Source organism: Gopherus evgoodei, chromosome 9 (assembly GCF_007399415.2).
Source record: "Gopherus evgoodei ecotype Sinaloan lineage chromosome 9, rGopEvg1_v1.p, whole genome shotgun sequence".
NCBI lineage: Eukaryota > Metazoa > Chordata > Testudines > Testudinidae > Gopherus > Gopherus evgoodei.
The window spans coordinates 55,308,716-55,331,884 of NC_044330.1; the positions used below are offsets into that span (position 1 = coordinate 55,308,716).

At 48.9% G+C, this 23,169-nt stretch overlaps 1 long non-coding RNA gene across 1 annotated transcript; it reads left to right on the forward strand.

The window, feature by feature from the left end:
* Positions 1-16,158: 16,158 nt before the first annotated feature.
* LOC115657806 lies at positions 16,159-18,502 on the forward strand. The gene is made up of 3 exons (XR_004002063.1): positions 16,159-17,102; positions 17,632-17,873; positions 18,416-18,502. It is a non-coding gene; the product is annotated as an uncharacterized LOC115657806 (long non-coding RNA).
* Positions 18,503-23,169: the final 4,667 nt, after the last annotated feature.

The window sequence follows — 23,169 nt, forward strand, 5'->3', positions numbered from 1 at the left end:
CTGGTTCAGAGGCAGAAGCAGCTCGTACGCCAGCCCGGCCTCCGCTCATAGCTGCCTGTCAACGGGCCAGGCTAGCCAGCCTGAACAGCCAGCCCCGCTGGTGCCTCAGCAAGTGCAATGGCACCGAGCATCATGGCCAGCCCAGTGGTACCAGTGGGCAGCATGGCCTCTGGTGCAGCCTCCGGTGGGTGCTCGCTTGGTGGCCGGAGCATCAGAAGCATCATCAGCCTCCCTCCCTAGATCATCGAGGAAGGAGTCGATGGGACCTGTATCCTTGGTACCGTGCCTGGAGTCCGACCAAGTGGTGGATCCTTCGGTGCCAGCCAACACCCAAAGCACCCCATCAACCTCCTAGCCCCACCCGGAGGTGATTGCAGCCCCACCCTCCTCCATTCCTCAAGAGGACTACAGGGCCCATCAAGACCTCTTAAAAAGGATGGGAGCAAGCCTCCACTTCCAGGCAGAGGAGATGGAGGAGCCCTCGGACTCCTTGTTCAATATGCTGTCCCCCCTGACACTGGGCCTTGCTGCTCCACAAAGGGGTGGCAAGAATTTCAAATGCCCTGTGGCAAACACCAGCCTCGTTGGCTCCCACTTCTAAGAAGGCAGAATGCAAGTACTTTGTACCCACTAGGGGACATGAATACTTGTATACCCACCCATTGCCCAACTCCTTGGTGGTCAAGTCGGTCAACCACGGGGACCAACAGGGGCAGCCAGCCCCAACCCCAAAGAACAAAGACTCTAAGAGGCTGGATGCTTTTGGGAGAAAAATTTATTCGTCTTCAAGTTTCCATCTAAGAGTAGCAAACCATCGGGCTCTCCTGGGTCGCTATGAGTTTAATCTCTGGGGCTCCCTCCCCCAAGTTTGAGTACTCCCTCTGGAAGCGCAATAAGAAGGAGTTTAAGGCGCTCATGGAGGAAGAGGCAGCAGCTGCTAGGGCATCCCTGCAGGCTGCCTCAGATACAGAGGACACGGCCTCATGGTCCCTAGCCTCGGCAGCATCCATGAGATGGGCATCATGGCTCCTGCTTTCTGGGTTGGCCAGCGAAGCGCAGTCTTCAATGCAGAGTCTCCCTTTTGATGGGAAGACACTACCAATTCATGGTCCTCTCATTTGGTCTGTCCACTGCCCCCAGCATCTTTATAAAATGCATGTGGGTGGTAGTGGCCTACCTTAGGTGCCAGGGGGATCCAGATATTCCCCTATCTGAACGACTGGCTGGTCAAGGGCACCTCCTGGTCGCAGATGAGGGATCATGTGACGCTCCTCCTGTCCACGTGCATCGCCATGGGCCTTTAGGTAACAGGGAAACACACACAAGGCTGCACAGCATGAAAGTCTCCTGCACAACCCTCCAGACCCTGGGCCTCTATGGCCCTGCTCCAGCAAAACCCAAGTTTAAGCCGCAGCAGGCTCCTGCCCAGGCTGTCCTCCCAAAGTATGAGACTGCCCATAGGAAGCAGCAGGACTATAGAAAATGACTGCAAAGGCAGTCTCAGCCTGCCCCCCCAGCATGGGTCCTCTAAGGGCAAGCAGGTGGGTAAAAGGCAGTTTTGATGGGATGCTTGCGGTACCCCACCAGTTCTCAGCAGGGATCCACCCCCAATAAAGCTCCCTTTCTCCAACAGATCGTGTGCTTTCCTCCCAGAATGGTCGTGGCTCACCTCAGACCAATGGGTCCTCAACACCATCTCCCGAGGTTACATCCTCCAGTTTACCTCCTCCCTACCCAACCAATCCCTGCCCCTGTCCCTCTTGGGAGACCCATCGCACGAGGCTCTGCTCGAACAGGAGGTTGGGTGGCTCCTGGAACTGGGAGCGATAGAGGTGGTGCCCAAAGAGTTCCTGGGCAACGGGTATTACTCCCGGTATTTCCTTATCCCGAAGGCCAAAGGGGAGCTCAGGCCCATCATAGATCTATGAGGCCTGAACCAGTACATGGTGAAACTCAAGTTCCACATGGTTTCTTTGGCCTCCATCATCCCCTCCCTGGATCCCGGGGACTGGTACGCTGCCCTCATTCTGCAGAATGCGTACTTCCACATCCACATATTCAAGGGGCAAAGGTTCTTCCTCCATTTCGTGGTGGGACAGAATCACTACCAATTCATGGTCCTCTCATTTGGTCTGTCCACTGCCCCCAGGGTCTTTACAAAATGCATGTGGGTGATAGCGGCCTACCTTAGGCGCCAGGGGATCCAGATATTCCCCTATCTGAACGACTGGCTGGTCAAGGGCACCTCCTGGTCGCAGATGAGGGATCATGTGATGCTCCTCCTGTCTGCGTGCATCACCATGGGCCTTTTGGTAAACAACACCAAGTCCACATTAGTCCCTGTCCAACACATACAGTTTATTGGGGCGCTTCTGGATGCAACGTTGGCCAAGGCCTCTCTCAGCCCAGACAGGTTCGAGACCCTGAAAGGTCTCATCAACTCAGTTAGAAGATTCCCAGCAACGACAGCCAGGACTTGCCTGCGGCTGCTGGGTTACATGTTGAATTGCACGTATGTGGTCCATCACACCAGACTCAGGATGAGGCCCCTCCAGCTGTGGCTGGTCTCAAAGTTCTCCCAGGCCATGGACTGGATGGACATGGTCCTAACTGTGCCAAACGCGGCAATCACCTCCCTGCGGTGGTCCACCCCAAGCAATATGCTCCAAGAGGTCCCATTCAGGGACAGGACCCCATCAGTGGAGCTGGTGTCCGATGCGTCACACCTGGGTTGGGGGGCCCATGTGGGGAATTTTCAGACCCACGGCCTATGGTCTCTGCAAGACCTGACCCTTCATATAAACATCAAGGAACTCAAGGTGGTACAAGTGGTGTGTATGGCCTTCCACTCACACATGGAGGGCAAGGTAGTCAGGGTCCTCACAGACAACACAGCCTCAGTGTTCTATATCAACAGGCAAGGTGGGGCCCGATCCTTTGCCCTCTACCATGAAGCCCTCAGTCTGTGGGACTTTTGTATAGCCCACAACATCCACCTGAAGGTCTTCCACCTGCCGGGTGCCCAGAATGTTAGGGCGGATCGTTTGAGCAGGGATTTTTCCTCTCAACACAAGTGGTCTCTCCACCCAGAAGTGGTCCACCAACTCTTCCAGAGGTGGGGAACTGCCCAGGTGGACCTATTCACAACCCGGAAGAACAGGCAATGCCCCTGGTTCTGCTCCAGAAGGTGTCTGGGGATGGGGCGCTATCTCCGATGCCTTTCTTCTCTCCTGTTTGGGCCAGCTTCTCTACGGCTTTCCTCCATTCCATCTAATCATTAGGGTCCTGGAAAAGATAAAGACAGACAAGGCCCAGGTCCTTCTCATAGCCCCAGCATGGCCCAGGCAACATTGGTACGGGATCTTTTCAGGCCTGGCAGTGGCTCTGCCATGGCCATTGCCACTCTGCCTGGACCTGCTCTCTCAGGACCAAGGCTGCCTTCTCCATCCCAGCCTAGCAGCTCTTCACCTCACGGAATGGCTGCTCAGTGGCTAGATAGCGAGGACAGGACAAGCTCGGAAAAAATTCAGTGAGTTCTCCTCAAAGTAGACTGCCCTCCACTCCACTCATCGCTCCTATTTGTCAAAGTGGATTCATTTTTCTAGGTAGGCGGCAGACCAGGATGTCTCCCCTATGGCTGCCCCCATCCAATTTATCCTTGATTTCCTCCTCCAACTGAGGGCCCAGGTCCTGGCACCCTCATCAGTCAGGGTGCACCTGGCAGCCATTTCGGCGTTCCAGCCCCTGGTGCAAGGACACACAGTGTTTTCTCATGCTATGACTGGCCAAATTCTAAGCCCCATGTCCCATTGTGGGACCTGAATCTGGTGCTTGCTCATCTTACGGGGCCCGTTTGAACTGTTGGCCACGTGCTTCTGGTCTCACCTCTCGTGGAAGGTGGCCTTCTTGGTTGCTATCACGTCAACCAGGTGGGTCTCGGAGCTCAGGGTCCTGACCTTCGAGCTGCCGTAGACAGTTTTTCATAAGGACAAGGTCCATCTCCACCCACACCCCAAGTTCCTCCTGAAGGTGGTCTCCGCCTACCACATGGGCAGGACATTTTTCTACCAGTTCTCTGCCCCAAGCCTCATGCGACCAGTGAGGAGTGCTGTCTCCACACACTCGATGTGAGGTGGGCTCTGGCTTTCTACCTCGAGCGGACCAAGCTGTTCAGAAAGTCCTAGCAACTGTTTGTCGCCTTGGCCAAGTACACGAAGGGCCAGCTAGTTTCCACACAGCGGCTTTCTAATTGGATCACTTTGTGCATCTGGTCCTGTTATGAGCTGGCAGGTGTCCCCCCGCCGCCCATTGTGAGGGCACACTCGACCGGGGCACAGGCCTCATCGGCTGTCTTCCTGGCATCCCTATACAGGACATTTGTAGGGCTGCCACATGGTCTTTGGTTCAGATTCAGTGTAAAGGTGGTATAGACCTCTCCTATGTAGATTGCAAAGGACCTTAAAAGGAGCCGCTATCTGCCTTCCTTCAGCTGGGACAGAGTTGATTGGAAAAGATATTTGGATGGACAGGTTGAAGCAGGATGAAGCAGCCAATCAGAAACCAAGAAAGAGTAGGAAAATGCCTTCTTGTCTGCATGGGTCTGTTCCTTTCTCTCTCTGCCCGATGAAGAGCAAAGGTTTCTTGTTTTTACTCTCTGTTTAGCTAACAGGTAGCAAGAAGCATCATATGATATTCCCTGCTCCAGAGGGGAGTTGTGAGCATTAGAAATGGTCAGAAACTTTTTGACAAAAAAAAAAAAAGAAGTCCACTTAAAGATGACACGACATCAAAACAGAAACTGTTTGCTGGACAGGGTCAGCTTGGAAGAATTTCCTGACTCAAAAACATCCCAATGTCCCAATGTCCTGTTCAGAACAAATGTTTTGCTATTTTGGGTTCAAACTCTTGTTTTTAAATTTTATGCAAAAAAAAAAGTTTTAAAATATGAAAAGGTCAAAATCAAAAGGAAACATTTCCAAATTATTGAAACTCAGCACTTCGATTGCCCTGGACTGAAACTTTTTCATTTTCACAGTTCAGGAAATTTTTTGAGATTTTGCCTTTTTGTCCCTATTCAGCACAAGATTTTTTGTCAAAATCTCAAATACCCTTATAGAATGGTAAGACCCTTTCCTGCCCAGCTGTAGTAAGCATTAAGCCAGTAATGTTTCTGGGGCAATGAGTCCCAAAGAGGAGCCACAAAAATAAAAGCAACATGCACATGCCTTGTGCATCCAGATATAGTGACTGCAGACAGACTTCACACAGCTCACAAATGTGCCTCTATTTACAGAAAAGCTATAGACACAGCCAGGGACATGAGGACATGTTTCCAAAGCAGAGCACAGGAATTTTGATTTGTCTTGCATTTTCTGCTGTGGCAGATTTGCTTGTTGAGTCTATGACTGTCAAACAGAGGACGCCATGGATAATTCAATCGTTAAAGTCTTTCCTCTTGCCCAAACACTGGATTTCCATGCACGGACTTCTGTTAAGACTCCTCTCATGAACGTTTAGGTTCACACCCCAACTTGGGAGAATACTCGCAGGGGAGTGTTGCAGGCTGGCTGGACCTTTGAGGTATGCTGGGCTGAGTCTGGCCCATAGAATCATAGAATGTCAGGATTGGAAGGGACCTCAGGAGGTCATCTAGTCCAGCCCCTTGCTCAAAAGCAGGATTAACCCCACCTAACCCCAACCATGACTTGGCAGCTCACTGATGAGCTGGCAATGTAAGGGCTAATTAGTAGGGTTGTCAAGTGATTTAAAAAAATTCATCGTGATTAATCACGTGATTAAACAATAACAGAATACCATTTATTTACATATTTTTGGATGTTTTCTACATTTTAAAATGCATTGATTTCAATTACAACACAGAATACAAAGTGTACAGTGCTCACGTATATTATTTTATTATAAATATTTGTACTGTAAAACACAAAAGAAATACTATTTTTCTATTCACTAATACAAGTACTCCAGTGCAATCTCTTTATCATGAAAGCTGAATTTACAAATGTACAATTATGTACAAAAAATAATTGCATTAAAAATAAAACAATGTAAAACCTACTTAATTAATTATTAAAAAAGATTAATTTTTTAAAACATGATTAATTTTTCTGAGTTAATCGCATGAGTTAACTGTGATTAATCGACAGCCCTACTAATTAGTGACTTCAGCTGGGTCTAATGGGGCTTAATTAGACTGCCCTCAGCTGTTGTGGGCAGGCAGAGCGAGCACTGACTACAGCTGGGACCAGAGTTTGTGGAGCAAGGCCCTGGAGTGAGGAACAGGGGGAGGCTCCTCTGGTAAGAGCCTGGGGAAGCCAGGCCAAGTCATAGAATCACAGAATCATAGAAGATTAGGGTTGGAAGAGACCTCAGGAGGTCATCTAGCCCAATCCCTTGCTCAAAGCAGGACCAACACCAACTAAATCATCCCAGCCAGGGCTTTGTCAAGCCTGACCTTAAAAACCTCTAAGGATGGAGATTCCACCACCTCCCTAGGTAATCCGTTCCACTGCTTCACCATCCTCCTAGTGAAAAAGTTTTTCCTAATATCCAACCTAGACTTCCCCCACTGCAACTTGAGACCATTGCTTCTTGTTCTGTCAACTGCCACCACTGAGAACAGCCTAGCTCCATCCTCTTTGGAACTCCCCTTCAGGTAGTTGAAGGCTGCTATCAAATCCCCTCTCATTCTTCTCTTCTGCAGACTAAATAAGCCCAATTCCCTCAACCTCTCCTCATAAGTCATGTGTCCCAGCCCCCGAATCATTTTCGTTGCTCTCCACTGGACTCTCTCCAATTTGTCCACATCCTTTCTGTAGTGGGAAGCCCCACCCTGGACATAATACTTCAGATGTGGCCTCACCAGTGCTGAATGGGGGGGAATAATCACTTCCCTCGATCTGCTGGCAGTGCTCCTACTAATGCAGCCCAATAAGCAATGAGCCTTCTTGGCAACAAGGGCACACTGCTGACTCATATCCAGCTTCTCGTGCATTATAATTCCCAGGTCCTTTTCTGCAGAGCTGCCACTTAGCCAGTCGGACCCCAGCCTGTAGCAGTGCATGAGAGTCTTCCTTCCTAAGTGCAGGACTCTGAACTTGTTGAGCCTCATCAGATTTCTTTTGGCACAATCCTCTAATTTGTCTAGGTCACTCTGGACCCTAACCCTACGCTCCAAAGTATCTACCTCTCCTCCCAGCTTAGTGTCATATGCAAACTTGCTGAGGGTGCAATCTATCCTATCATCCAGATCATTAATGAAGATGTTGAACAAAACTGCATACAGGACAGACCCCAGGGCATTCTGCTTGATACTGGCTCCCAACTAGACATAGAGCTCTTGATCACTACCTGTTATGCCCGATGATCTAGCCAGCTTTCTATCTACCTTATAGGCCTTTCATCCAATCCATACTTCTTAACTTGCTGGCAAGAATGCTGTGGGAGACCGTATCAAAAGCTTTGCTAAAGTCAAGCCATATCGTGTCCACCACTTTCCCGATATCCACAGAGCCAATTATCTCATCATAGAAGGCAATTAGGTTGATTAGGCATGACTTGCCCTTTGTGAATCCATGTTGACTATTCCTGATTACCTTCCTCTCCTCCAAGTGCTTCCAAATGGATTCCTTGAGGACCTGCTCCATGATTTTTCCAGGGACTAAGTCACCCACAGGGAACACAGTAAATGCCTGTGGGAACCCTGAGCCAGGGTCTACAAGGAGCAGGGAGCTCTCCAGAGGCAAGCAACTGGAGTCTGTGGTGAAGGGAAGCAGTAGGGGAATCCTGCTGAGGAAGAAGCAAGCTGAGTGAAGATCTATAGTGGCCAGGAAGCAAAGGACATCAGTCAAGGCAGAGTGGAACATTCGATTTGGCCTTTCAGTTGTGCCTTTTGTCACTCCATCAGGGGCCTGAAGTGTGGAGTGACTTGGCCAGAGGTCATGCTGGAGAGGATGCCAGCTGGGACTTGCCATTTCAGGGTTAAGGTATTGGCCAAGGTGGAGCAGGAAGCGAAGTCGCCTGCAATGCTATGTCCAGGCACAAAGGGGTGCCCTAGAGGTGAAGATGGGTGCCTACAGGGAGGGAGCTCACCAATCAATCTCAGGTGGGAAGGGGGCTGGGAGATGGCCACATTCATAGTGGTACAGTCTCATCTCTGATGATGATAAGTCAAGGGAGGGGGTTATGTGCTATAGCAGGAGATGGATTTGAGAGGCAGTGTGGCCAAGCAGTTAGAGTGCTGGACTAAGTAACTATGAACTTGTGTTCTACTCTTGGCTCTGCTACTGATCTGTGAGGTGTCCTTGGGCAAGTCTGTTCCCTTACCACCCTTCCTTTGTCTTGCTCTTTAGAGCAGGGACTCTCACAACAGGCTTGTACAGTGCCTAACAAAATGGGGCCCTGACCTCAGTTGAAGGTGCTACTGTAACATAAATGATGATAAAGTGTTTTCCTCATGCTTCATGAATTGTGATGGGGACTCAAGATACCTGGCTTCTGCTCCAAGCTGCATCACTTGATTGCTGGGTGTCTCAGTTTCCCCATGTGTAAAATGGGGATAATGATGAGTATTGCCTTACTAAAGTGCTTTGAGATCTATGGACAAAAAACAAGATATCAGAGTACTAATAATTATTTTATTGTTCGTACTCAGCTGAGAAAACATTGCCTAACCTGGCAACTTAGGTGGGTGTGGTGGAGACCATGTCCTCACCTTCGGGCTGCCTTACTCCCCTGCCATTACTCTGTATTTCTTCTCAGCTCTTGTCCTCCAGTAGCCAAGTGGGTTTTGAAATCGTTCAATAAAACTGGGTTAAGGTGCCTCAAACTGGGTCTGCATGACACCTGAACAGTAAACTTCATCAATATATTCTAGGCATTGAAACACATGAATTTATTATGAAGAAAAAAAGCAATTGATCAAATGAAATGAGAGGCTGCTCTAGGCAACTCCACAGCCTATTGCGGCTGTACGTTCACGCTCTCCCGGGGTTCCCAAAACAACTACACTGAAATGCACTAGCTGCTGCGAGTAGAGTGCTCTGTTCTGGGCTACTGTGAAGATAGCAGCCTCCCTCCCGCACAGCATTTAACACACCTAGGTTTTAGAGTTCTGGGGTAAAATTCTGATCCTGCTGAAACCAATAGAAATTTTGCCAGTGCCTTGAGTGAGTCAGGGATTTTACCTCAGTCTGTATACAGGTGCAGTGTGATGGCCAGCCAGAGCCCCGCTGCAGCAGGTGGTGTAGCAGCTTTAGGGGTGGGGCAGGGAGGTTAGCTGCTCAGCTCTCAGAGGGAGCACAATGTGTTCCCAAGGGCAAGAGGAACTGAAGCCCAGATCCTCCCAATCCATGGCAGTTAGGTGCCTAAATACCTCTGAGAATCTGGCCTCAATCCCAAAGCCATCCACCCTGGATTAATAAAACAGCAGTGCACTGCGCCCGGCACAGGGCTAGCTGAGGGCAGCCGGGTATGCACGCAGCCTGGTGCATGCCTGGCAGTGGACACGGCAGCCGTCCTGCTTCTCCCCGCCCTGCTCATAAACTCCAGGCCACGGCCTGGGAAGGGTTTTGTTGCATTCCGGGCATACCACTCGTCTCACATACTAGCAGCTTATTGATTTGTAGTCCCAGCAGCAACTCTTCCTAAACATATGGCCAGTCCCTGCTGCAAGCCATTTCCCAGCAAGTTGCCAGGCTCTGGTCTGGGTTAGAGGAGAGAATACAGCTGCTCTTTGCCCCCTTTTCTGCAGTTAGTTCAGTCTCGTCTGCTTGTCAGTTTCACTGTACAAAGATTTGTTGTTTACCCCAGTGTCTGGCTTCACCCTGTGCTGGAGACAGCTCCCCCGAGTGGTGAAGGAGGGGTGCGCCAATCAGGCTGAATGCCACTCTGTGCGCCAAACGCTGGGTAGATTAACAAACAAGTGAAAGTGAAATTTCACACCCCGTTTTTCAGCCCTTCATTCCATGCAGCTTTTCAAGCTTTCAAAATTTCACCAAGTGTCCAAAAGCGTTGGGCAGAATTGGCTTGTGGAATCCGCTCTCCGGCTGGAGTGTCAGCATGCCCGCTGTCAGGCAGCCATAAATCCAGAGCTCAGTAGAGATGGGATGCTATGCTGTAGCTCAGCCACAAACTTTGGGGCTAGACACTGTCACTTACATAGCAGGGGAGGATGGGTAGGAATCCCTGAGAGATGTCTGCGGCTCGTGTCACACAGCAGGTCAGACTAGATCAGGGGTTGGCAACCTTTCAGAAGTGCTTTGCAGCGTCTTCATTTATTCACTCTAATTAATTTAAGGTTTCACGTGCCAGTAATACATTGTAACCTTTTTAGAAGGTCTCTTTTCTATGTCTCTAATATATAACAAAACTATTGTTGTATGTAAGTAAATACAGTTTTTAAAATGTTTAAGAAGCTTCATTTAAAATTAAATTAAAATGCAGAGCCCCCCCGGACCAGCAGCCAGGACCTGGGCAGTGTGAGTGCCACTAAAAATCAGCTCCTGTGTCGTCTTTGGCATGCGTGCCATAGGTTGCCTACTCCTGGACTAGATGATCATAATACTCCCATCTGGCCTCACCATCTATGCATCTGCCATCAGTAAGAGAGTCAAGTATTTCCTCTCTATGAGTAGTTACTTGGTTTCAGAACAAGCGTTCAACATCTGTAGATACAGACCCATTTCTGGAGAGGACAAATGAGGAGTCCAGCCAATGCTGCTCAGTGAGATTCTGGAGTTTGACCCACCAGCCCTTTGGCTGATGAAATCTACTGAGGAAAGCTGGCATCCATTGTCAATGAGGAGACTGGCCAGGCCTCCTCTCTGGACCACTCTGACACAGTTGAACTCTGGGAGCAGAGTACTGGGGTCATGGTAACGTCATACACTTGACTCTCAGATGTTGTGGATATAATGAAAAGGTGTGATTCTAGATATGTTCAGAGAGGTTCCAGGATTCCTCGTTTTATTGTTACCCCAGTTACCCACTACTAAGCACATTGAACCCTTTTCTCTTTTAATTTCCCAGGAATCCAACCGTCCATGAACCTTTGGGGTATCCTCCCCACATTATTGCAAGGGTCAAGCCTAGCCTGGAGAGAGTGTACAGAAAAGTCACGTGATAGGATTTAACTGGCCTTCTCTGCCCCTTGCTGGAAGCATCACCGCCCTGACACACTCATTCAAAGGAAAAGTATTACCTGGCAAAGAGGGGCAGGGAGTTTAGTCATCTGAGAACAGCCTAGAGAGGCCACTCTGGTTCTGGTTCTGGTTCTGGTTCTGGCACTGGTTGAACAAACAAGACTTGGTCTTTCAGTGGCTAAAAAGGCCTGGAGGAGGCAGTAGCCAATCAGGACCCACCAGGTGGGATAAGAGGGCTTACTTGCTTCTTCTGAGGGTGACTGCTGGAGAAGCTGGACTAGGGGAGGAGCTCTCTGTTCTTGACCAATACTCCTCAGCCTGGGCTTGACAAACTGACTGCACCTTCAGTTAAAGTAAGGAACAAACTGCCTGTTTGTTGTGGAGTTAAAGGCCATTTTTGGGGCTGACTTTCAATTAACAGTTACAGGATGAGCCAGGACATAACCCTTTGCTCCTGGCAAGCTGTGACAATTCACCAAAAGGAGTCAAGGGCTTGAAAAGATGCCTTGCAATGAGACACTTAACAAGCTCAATCTGTTCAGTTTAACAAAAAGATCCACCCTGTAATCAAATCACCTCCTGACGTACCTTCACTGAGAGAAAATTCCAGGTGGCAAAGGGTTCTGTACTCTAGCAGAGAAAGACAGACCCAGATCCAGACCCAGACCCAGTGGCTAGAAGTTAAAGCCAGACACATTCAGAAGCAAGGCACACATTTTTAAACAGTGAGGGTGAGTAACCAGTAGAAGAAGCTACCAAGGGAAGTGGTGGATTCTCCATCTCTTAGTGGCTTCTGACCAAGACTGGAGGCCTTTCTGGAAGAGATGCTTTAGCCAAGCAGACTTGATAGAGCTAATGCAGGAGTAACTGAGTGAAATGTGATGGCCTGTGCTAGACAAGAGGTCAGACTGGATGAGCTAATGATCCCTTAAACTCTATGAATCTCCCATGGCGAGGAAAGTTAGAGGCCCCAAACCCCAGCTGGCATTAGGCTGTGGCTGTCCCAGGAGAAAAGTACATATTTAAGAAAAAGGCGTCCAAATACCACAGTAATGGGCAGTATTTCCCACTGTCTGGATAGTATTCGTATTAGCTATTAATATTCCTTAGGACTCAGGGGACTGGGGGATTCTGCTCTCCCTGTTTGATACCAACACAGACTTCACAGCAAACACATTTCGCTTGGCACAGTCTCAGGAAACCGCATGGTGGACTCTCATCTACTGACCTCAGATGGCTTGTGTCAAGATCCACTTGCCTGCACACTGGCCTCTCCCATCCCTCATGTACGGTATCATTACACACCCAAGATATGCTGCACCAACCCCTTTCACCAGACAGTGCCAGGCGGATGAAGGATGTGCAGCAGGAAGGCACCAGCATGGTGTGCAATGTGCTCCAGTCCATGCATCAGAGAGACAGCAGGAATTTCAGCCACCCGGTGCCAGGAAGGGAGAGGCAGTCTTGCATTCCAGAGATGGCTGCAGTTCCTTCTGTCCAGAGGGGAACTAGGCTGGCTAATCTCTCCAGGAGGAAGATTCCTCAGGTGAGAAATGCTTTTCATGCTTTACTGATAAGGCTGCCTCGGCAGCAAGGCTGAAAGGCAGCAGGGAGGGAAATAGAACTAGAAAGGGCCAACATCCCCTTTCTCAGAGGGCATCTTTGGAGAGTGACCAGTTGGTCTTTATCTCTTATTCTGTCATTTGTTTCAAGGTCATGGAATTTTCCTCCACAGTCTCTGCTTTATTTCTGCACTGGTCGTCTCTTTCGCTCTCAGTCTGTCTCACTGGAGCCCCTTGCCTTTGGATGGGCCCTCCACACATGCCCCTGTCTTTCAATTGGAGTCCATCTGGGTTCAGGTGTTCAGTGTCATTTGGGTCAAGAGTCTCACATTGTGATTCAAGAGCACTGTCTATCATGATAGAAAAGACCAGTGAGTGGGGTTTCAATATGATGGAAAGGACTCAGGAGATCAGGGCTTGGTTCCTGGCCCTGCCACAGTCTCACTGTGAGGGTCTGGGTGATTCACTTAATCTCCCTGGGCCTCTGTTCCTCGTCTGTAAAATGGAGACAATTCTTTGTCCGTTTAGACTGTAAGCTCTCCAGGAGAGGAGCTGTCATTTGTATGGGGCCCTGAACTCAGCTGGGACCTCTAGAGCTATCAGAATATGAAGAATGATATTGAGGAACCTTCTACTTCTTCTTGAAGTGACTATTGCATTGGCATTTTGGTGGCCATTCTCTGTCAAGTTGTATTTCACTTGCCTTCAAAAGTTTAGTTTAATAGCTCTGTTGCAATTTCTCCTCTTCAGCTGTCAAGAGCATTCTCTGTTTATTTGGCCTGCATTCCCCAGCACTGACTCAACAGACTGAGAGCTTCCTCTCTTTTCTGACAGCACCTCTCATTATAGACAGGAGTCAAGGTTTGCACCAGCATCTCAGGAAGCGTAAGAGTTAAGGGCTTACAAATAGAGGGGAAGTTAGTTGGCACAGAGGTTGGGGACCAGATTCCCAGCTGGTGTAAACTGGTCTAGCTCCATTGGAATCAATGAGCCCCATCCCCAATGGTGAAAGTTGGCATCACTCAGTTAAAATCAGCAGAACTGACTTACACCACAATCGAGCCTCAGAGTGTTCAGTTGTGTTCTCTCTCTCTCTCCCATTTCCTTATTCTTTCCCTTTCTCTTTTTGCTTAGCTATTTGAATACTTTGCAGCTCATTCTTGTCAGTTTTGTGTTTCCTCTTTCTCTCCCTTCCTCACTTTTCTCTTGTGTTTCTATACCATCTCATTTCTACAAATCTGGTTCTTGTTTTCCTTCACATCCTTGAACCACTTCCGTCAAAACAATTCCTTGATCATGTCTTGTCCCACTTCCAACTCTTCCACAGAGCTGAAGCTGCCTTTCTGCATGGTCTTTTTTGAAAACCTGAAATTCTGCAAAAAACAAATAGATGAAAATGAAAAAAAAAGTGTTTTTATGATGAGGATGAGGATGATTTTTTGCAGCAAGTCAAATGCAGCTCTATGACATGCCGTTAATGTTCCCTGATCTTCCATATCCGGTGGTATGTCTTTCTCCCACGCTTTCCTCATCATCTGGAATGCCCTGATTGCCACACTTTACCTATTTGCCTGCCCTTCTATTTAAATCCCATATCAAGCCTATCTCTTTTCCCTGACTTCTGATGACTTATAACCTACTACCTAATACAACAGACAAATCTTACTAATCATAGCTCGTGTACATGTTCGTTAATCTGTGTCAGTTCTTTTGGAATGATGGAATCAGGTGTGACATACAGATGATCAGGCAAGAAAAATCCAGATTTCCATTTTCAGTGAGCTCAGAGCCATTGTTTTGGGGTCCCCTCACCCCCTGGCCTGTTGTCTTATTCCTGGGGCTGGGGGGAGTGTATGCTAAGTGAGAGGACATATTCCAGACTGAAGCATCTGGAGCAGCAGTTGTGACATGTTTCAGAGTAGCAGCCATGTTAGTCTGTATTCGCATAAAGAACAGGAGAACTTGTGGCACCTTAGAGACTAACAAATTTATCTGAGCATAAGCTTTCGTGGGCTACAACTCACTTCTTCAGATGCATAGAATGGAACATATAGTAAGGAGATATATATATACATACAGAACATGAAAAGGTGCAGGTAGCCATATCAACTCTAAGAGGCTAATTAATTAAGATGAGCTATCATCAGCAGGAGAAAAACAACTTTTGTAGTGATAATCAAGATGGTCAATTTCAGACAGTTGGCAAGAGATGTGAGGATACTTAACATGGGGAAATAGACTCAATCCGTGTAATGACTCAGCCATCCCCAGTCTCTATTCAAGCCTAAATTAATGGTATCTAGTTTGTATATAAATTCAGGTTCAGCAGTTTCTCACTGGAGTCCATTTTTTGAAGCTTTTCTGTTACCAAATTGCCACCTTTAAGTGTATTACTGAGTGACCAGAGAAGTTGAAGTGTTCTCCTACTGGTTTTTTGAATGTTACGATTCCTGATGTCAGATTTATGTCCATTTATTCATTTATTCTTTTGCATAGTGACTGTCCGGTTTGGCCAATGTATTATATATTCCATTCTATGCATTCGATGAAGTGGGCTGTAGCCCATGAAAGCTTATACTCAGACAAATTTGTTAGTCTCTAAGGTGCCACAAGTACTCCTGTTCTAGTTATGACATGGTCACTCTCTCCAGTATTCCGCCCGTCTTCCTCCCAGGGGACAGATTCACTGTGTCTATCCCAAGGTCTGAGCTCCAGGCCTTCATTTTCTCCCCCTGTGTTATGAGTAAGAGCAGGGCTGGTGCAACCTATTAGGCGACCTACGCGGTCGCCTAGGGCACTAGGATTTGGGGGGCGGCAGTTTCTTCAGCGAAGACCATGGTGGCCGGATCTTCGGCCGCCCCAGTTGCCTCCAGCATTTAGGTGGAGGGAGCTGGGGCAGGGGGGCGCAGGAAGGGCCACCTGCAGCAAGTAAGGGGGGGGTGGCACGCAGGGGAACTCCCCGCCCCAGCTCATCCCTGCTCTGCCTCCTCCCCGAGCATGCCATGGCTGTTTCTCTTCTCCCACCTCCCAGGCTTGCAGCACCAATCAGCTTAGGCGCTGCAAGCCTGGAAGGCGGGAGAAGTGAAACAGTGATGGCGTGCTCAGGGAGGAGGCAGAGCAGGGGTGAGTTGGGGCGGGGAATGCTGCACGGCTCCCCGAGCTGGGGGGAGGGAGCTGCCACAGGGGGGTGCCTCAGGGCAGAGGGGAGGGTGGGGAGCTGCCGCAGGGCTCGGGGAGGGGGTGGAGCGGAGGTGAGCTGGAGGGGGAAGCTGCCACATGGCTCCCCGGGGGGGGAACTGCTGCAGGGGGGTTCCTCAGGGCAGAGAGGGGGAGCTGCCATGTGGGGTGGGGGGTGCCTCACAGCAAGGGGGGCAGGGAGCTGCTGCAGGGCTCAGGGACAGGGGAGGGCGCAAGGTGGAAGTTTCACCTAGGGCGTGAACCTTCCTTGCACTGGCCCTGAGTAAGACCATTTTACAGCAATCAAACATGAGTCAGTTTGCTTCGTGAATGCTCCTTACAACTTGACACTACATTCTGCCACTGGTTTTGACTTCCCAGGAAGCTGGTCCTGCCTCTGAGAGTACACCACCACTCCAGGGCTGTGTGTGCATGTGAGCACTTGAGAACAATGCAACAGTCAGACCCCTCCCTCCCAGGCAAAACACATTGCTGGTGCATGGGATACACCTTGTGGTCAAAAGTTCCCAGGGAAATCCGGGACTCTGGTCCCCATTTCTCAAGAAGATGGGCATATACAGATCCCCAGGACAGCTTAGAGTTGCCTAGGGAGTGGCTCTGAAGGAGACGACCCTGACTGGAATCTATAGGTGTCTGCTATTGGCCGTGTGCAGAATGGCAAGTGCCTGAGCAATATAATGACCCATATCAGGCTTGTCTCTCTCACTCAGGGCAGGTGGCAGATGTGTCCACCTAATCTTCTGTTAGCACGTTGTCAAGCATCTCATCTGTGTACATGTCATTCTCCACGTGGGGCTCAGGAACAATGGGAGGTTCCCACAAGTCCTGGGGCTGAGGGTGATGTCTGCTAGCTTCCAGCTGATTCAGTCCTGCCCTAGGCTGCCTTTGCAGGAAGATTACTGGCAAGCCAGTCTCCTTTCTCCCACTTCCAGCTGATTGTTGCCGCTGTCTGGTCAGTGTCTCCAGTACCAACTTGCTGTCCGGGGGGCTGGCAGGAACCAATGATACTCTCCTTGCCATGGCCCCATGCTTGCTGAGCGTGACCTTATTTGTATTGCATCACTTACTCATCCAGCTTATCTATTTTCATTTATAAATGTATTGCATTGGTCTCGAGCGTTTCCTGCCTGGCAAGGGGAGTGACCTCGCTGGGAATTTTCTGAAGCTGAGCTGCGTCTGACAGGTGAGTCAGTAACTTTCCTACCAGCTCAGACAGCCGACACACCCCAGTAGCACTCCATGTATTATGCCAGGCTCTTTAGAAATCCTCTCACTTGAGCAAGAGGCTGCCAGCCTGACACCCTTTCCCTACTATGCGTTTGAGACAGGCAATTTTCTCTGGTTGGGTAACACCTCGATGGGTGGTTATTATTTGGATCCACTTGACAACATTCAGTTCATACCATCAGTAGTGAGCTCACTGGGAAATTATTGGTGGCTCAGCAAGTCAGGTTGCTCAGATGGCCAAACACGCCAAAAAACATTTAGAGCCGAATAGTGGCCACAGGAGCCAGTGGAGCCCTGTGGGAGAGGAGCGGGGCGGGGGAGAGACCTGGCTGCTGGAGCAGTGTGCAGGGAGCCCTTATGCCTGACATGTAATGCCGGCATGGGGAGCTGGATTTCAGTGATGATCAGTCTTGTGACTTTGGCACTTCCAGCAGTGTGGCCCAGCAAGCTCTGGGTCGGTGACCCTCCCTTCTCTGTGCTCCCAGCTCTTGCAGCTAATTCATGGCTGCCTGCTACGTGGGAGCGCTGGCGCAGAAGAGGATCTCGTTGATGAACCCCCGGCAGGCCTGCCTTAATTTGGCCCATTGGATGTAATGTACATGAATCAACACAGCTGAGACACTCCTGGGGTGAGCTGCTCAGCCAGGCTCAGTGGCAGCAAAGCATTTGAGAAAGTGGGAGCTGGCTGGCCCTACCCATCCACTGGAGATAGCAGGATGTAGCCAAGGTACTTCTAATGCACCTATGACTTTGGCATGTAAGTTCCAGATGGAAGATGTCTGTAGGGGCCCAATCCTTTCCCCCTATCCAGGAACATTCCCTCCCCAGTGAGAGTTACTGAGTCCCCAAGCAAGAGCAGACCCCCTCCTCCCAAGTTAGCAATGCTGCAATCTCCCCACAAAAGCAGCTTCCTCCCAATGTTATACATGAAGAACCCTCCCCTGAGAGCATCTCCACATCTCAGTTCAAGACACAAAGAGAATTTCCACTCCGTCCAAGACTCCAAAACCCTCTACAAAGAATACCTATCCTTGGGAGAGCCCTTCTCCCCTCCACCCCCATTCCCCAGGACCGTGAATTCATTTAATTAACCACCTCACTCTCCTCAAGATCCATGACTCATCTGGGAGAGAACCCGAGCTGTCTCCTTGGTTTCCTCTGCTAAAGACAATCAATTTTCTCCAGGTGGTCTTCTATTGAGGCATTGATGTAATGTAAGCTGAAAAATAAAGGTCCAATACTGAAGTCTTTTCTCTGTCCCTTACTCAGGCAGAAGTCCTGCTGAAGCTGAGGACTGGCCCCAATATAGATTTGTTGTGCGTAAGAAGAAGATCTTAGTGGCATTTATGCCCCTGAGGGTAAGAGAAAAGTAAGAACCAAAGACAGGCACAGGGTTTTGAATGTATTTTATTTTCTTGAATGCATGGAGAGACGCAGAGATGAAAAAGTTCTTAAAACCAAATGTTCAAAAGAGGCCAGGTCCCATGTAGACACCTCAAGAAAGCCTGGATTTTCCAAAGTGTTCATGCTGAGCTCTTTTGGAAGTCTGGCCCTTAATAACCTAGGGCCAAGCTCCATTGCCTTCAGTGCAGTTATACCAGGGATAAGCATGGCCTGTGGGGCTTACCTTGCTGTATCTGAGAGCCAAAGACTAGCAGAGCAGAGGGAATCATAGACTGTCCCAAGAAATCATTGATGGCAAGGCAGCTTTGCTCTGTACAGCTGGGTGGATATTATTTCTTATAGAAGGTTTGGAATGTTCAGTCTATTAAGCAATTGGGTTGTCTGAACACCCAAGGGGACTTCTGAATGAGCTTGGAGACAATGGTATGAACAGAATGTGGGACAGATTTAAACAGGCCATTAAGTTACTAAATGTTCATGAAGGGAGTACATTATTAATGGGATGCATATTAAGGAGAAGAAAAAATCTTTCTTTTATCTTGTCCTCTCTTCCCCTTTCTGGGCCCGCTTGCCATTTCCCTGCTTAGTGTTCCACTAAATGACTCTCCTGGTATTCATTGTTTAGCTATTTTAAAAATGTACCAAACAGTTCTAGTAAAATTCCTGATAATGTCTCTGGTTGTGAGGAGCTGGCAACACTGGAGATGCTGCTGCAGTTTGGAAGTTATGAAACAGCAGCTTCTCTAGAAGTCCAACGTCCTGCAATTATCACTAGAATTATTTATGTCACTTTGAAAGGAGATAAGTAAACAGAAAAATGTAGCTTTGCATTTCTTCTTTGATTAGTCTGGCCTGCTGTCTCCCTCTGTCTTCTTTTCTTTGTTTTGTGTGACATCTGTCCTGGTGTCTTCTGTCTTCCATTTCTTTCAGTGTTCCTCTTCAATCATTTTTTCCAATATTAGTCTGAATTTCTAATGGTCTTTTTCCCCTGTGACTGGAGATAGTAAGCTAGATTTCATAGATTCCCAGATTCATTCTTAGATTTTAAGGCCAGAAGGAATCACTCTGGTCCTCTAGGCTACTTGCTTGCATAATACAGGCCAAAGAATCTCTCCCTGCATGGAGACCAATTTTCTGGAGGCATTACGTCTTTTAGGGACACATCCACTCTTGATAGAAAAACTTGAAGTGATGGAGAATCCACCACATCTCTCAGTAATTTGTTCCAGTGGCTAATTACACTGTTAAAAGCTTGGCACCTTGTTTCCAATGGCATGTCACTGGAGTTCACCAACCCATCAACCTTCAGTCCACCCACCCAACCACTGGCTGTCTCTGCAAATAGGAGCATGCATGTGTATGTATGTGACAGAGGAGAAACTGTGACAGAGAGGCACTTCCTACTCTGATGTCTGACGTGTATGCACGAGAGAGGCGCCCCAAGCTTGCAGGACACCTAAAAGCCATCTAATAAAAAAGCAATGAGGACAAACTAGGCCTGGTGCTGGGGAAAGGCAGCAGAGGTGACCTTGCATGACACATCCAGAGGAATGCACACAGTGGCTCAAACCCCAAGCACTGTGAAGCCCCAGCAAGGGCAAATCTAACTCGCCTTTCACAGATACCTTAGGGATCTAGCTGGCATGCCTGTCTGAGGTACTTTCTGGGCCCCGTCACCATGGTATCTAAGCACCTCACAATCTTTGGAGCCTGTTTATCCTCCCAGTGCCCTGCTGAGGCAGGGTAGTACCACTCGCCCCATTTCACAGAGCAGGAACTGAGGCCCATAGACTTGCGCACAGTCACACACAGTCATCCACAGAAGAACAGGGAAGTGAAGCCAGGTGTCCTGAGCCTCAAGCTAGCGCTCTACCCTCTAGGCCAACCTTCCTTTCATACCATCACTCACTGTCATGCCAAAAATCCTTATAAACTGAACTGAAGTGGGTGTGTGCTTGCAGCACAGAGAGAGGGTTAACTCCCTTATCTAGTTTGCAGGTGGAGCAGAGCTAGGATATTTTCCCTGCACTTTGCTTAGATAAGCAGAAGCCTTTGTGTGTCTGAACAAGTCTGACAAATTCCTCATCCCTCTTTCCTGCTTTGGACTGGCTGCTTGACATTCTTTGCATATAAACAATAAACAGCCTGCTATTATCCTGGCATGCCTGGAATAACTGTGGCTATTTTCTCTCTTCCCAGAATTCTGGAAAGGCAACAAATTCCATGTGGTTTCTGAGTCAACTTTTTTTTCTCTTGCTCTTTTCTTTCTTTCCCACCACCTCGGTGACCTTGGAGAACAGGCAGCCGCACTCTATTCCTCAGCACTGCCCGGTACGTGACCGCAATCACACTGTGCCAGGAGGCTGCCAGTGGGACTATTTAGGGCCAAATCTTGGCCTCACTGACATCAACAGTCTAACTTCCATTGACTTCAGTTAGACAAGCCCTTAATGTGTGGGGAGGGGGGAGGGGGGTCGCATTCTATAGTGCTGATGAGCTAGCAAGCTTGTGGGGATCCCATTGTACTCAGACCTCTAGGTGGGACGGTCTTTTTCTGAACAAATGTACTGTTCTCACAGCACTATGGCCTTGATTCCAGATAATATTGCCACCCAGCACTTGCTTAAGTGCTTTGCTGCATCAGGGTTTTAGTGGGTTGGCAAACCAATGTTCCCAGGGGTGTAACCTAGGCCTCTAGCATTTCCAGCACAATGCCATGACAGCCGCAGATTCAAGTGCACTGTCATTACATAATGCTTGGAAGTGCCTAGGCTTTGCCTCCAATAGTAATTGCTGGGAAATGGGTACAAAGATTTCCAGTATGGATGCCGCCTTGGTTGATACACGGTCTGCCACGGCAGAGTATTTTTAAAAGACAGTTATGCTTGGTCGATGCTGGCTGGGTGAGCCATGTTCAAAGCAAGTGATAATGAGCCATCTTTAAACCATTTTAGTATGAGCCATGTTAGGATGGCTGACATGATGTCCATGAGCTGGAGCCATGATACTGAAAGGCTATGTTGGGTGACTCTGTTTGCTCTGCAGGTGTGAACATAGAATCATAGACACGTAGCGCTGGGAGGGACCTTGAGCGGTCAAGTCCAGCCTCCTGCGCTGAGGCAGGACCAAGTAAACCTAGACCATCCCTGACACGTTTGTCCAACTTGTTCTTAAAAACCACCTATGATGAGGATCCCACAACCTCCCTTGGATGCCCATTCCAGAGCTTCACCACTCCTATAGCTAGAAACTTTTTCCAAATATCCAATCTACATCTCTCTTGCTGCAGATTAAGCCCCTTAGTGCTTGTTCTACCTCCAGTGGACATGGAGAACAATCGATTACCATCCTCTTTACAACAACCCTCATAGGCGCAGGAACTAGGTGTGCAGGGGGTGCTTCAGCACCCCCAGGTTTTAACCGGGGCTCTGCTGCAGCTCCCCATGCTCTGGACCCCGCATCCCAGCCCGCCAGCCCTGCTCGCCCTGTCTGCGAGCCTGTTGGCTCGGGGGGGATGGATGACGGACATGGGTAAGGCAAGGGGGCTGGCTTCCAGCACCCCCAGTATTCAAAGTGTTCTCATGCCACTAACAGCCCTTAGCATCTTTGAAAACTGCTCTCTGGTCCCCACCCCACATCAGTCGTCTTTTCTCAAGACTAAACATGCCCAGTTTTTTTAACCTTCCCTCACAGGGCAGGTTTTCTAAATCTTTGATACCCTTACTCGCATTCAGTCCTTTATACCATGAATAGACCCTCTGAACTCAATGCGAGGAAGGGCCACACAGCCTGGCTCTGTTAGGAAATAGCAAAGTCTATAGGAATATGTCTACTACTATTCACTTCCATTGCTAAGTATATTCACCTCTGCCTCCCTGGTGCCCCTTTTATATTCCTTTTTCAGGAACACTCATGCAGTCACATGTTACTGGCATGCGCAATCGCAGAAGGCAAATTTCAGAATCTCCCCTGGTTGTATTTATGGAAACCAAATTTCAGATTCACATGTGCAGCTATTTACACAAGCAGTGCCTGTGAGCTCAGCTAATCGGGGAACAGGCAGTAAGATCATGTGACTTACTTGACCAATCACACGCAGCACATGTGGCAATTAAAACAATGGTTGGTTAACTTTAAAACCCGCTCATGGACACTCCACGAGGAGAACAAGATAGTGGATCCATTCCCTATTGTGAATAATACACTCAGTTGTAGGCGAGCATCCATGAGTTAGGAACCCAATTCTATGCAATATGAGTGTCTGACTCCTCTGGCTTCCATTGAAAATCCCAGTCACAATGTCTATATCAGGCATGGCCAAACCGTGGTTCGTGAGCCACATGCGGCTTTTTTACAGTTAAAGTGCTGCTTGCAGAGGCCCTCCCCTCCCGTTCTCCACCTATCAGACGGGGTGTGGGGTAAGAAGCTTGGGGCTGCTCTGCGGCTAGCTGGTGGGGTTAGCTTTGCAGGGAGAGGGGTCTTGGGGATTTAGGCCTGTGGAGGAGGGGCATCAGGGAAGAAGCCCTGCACCCTGGCAGGTGCAGCCCCATGGGGCAGATTGTGTGCGTCTTGCAGATCTCAAACTTCTGAAAATTATTGTACGTGGCTTGGAGGGTCAG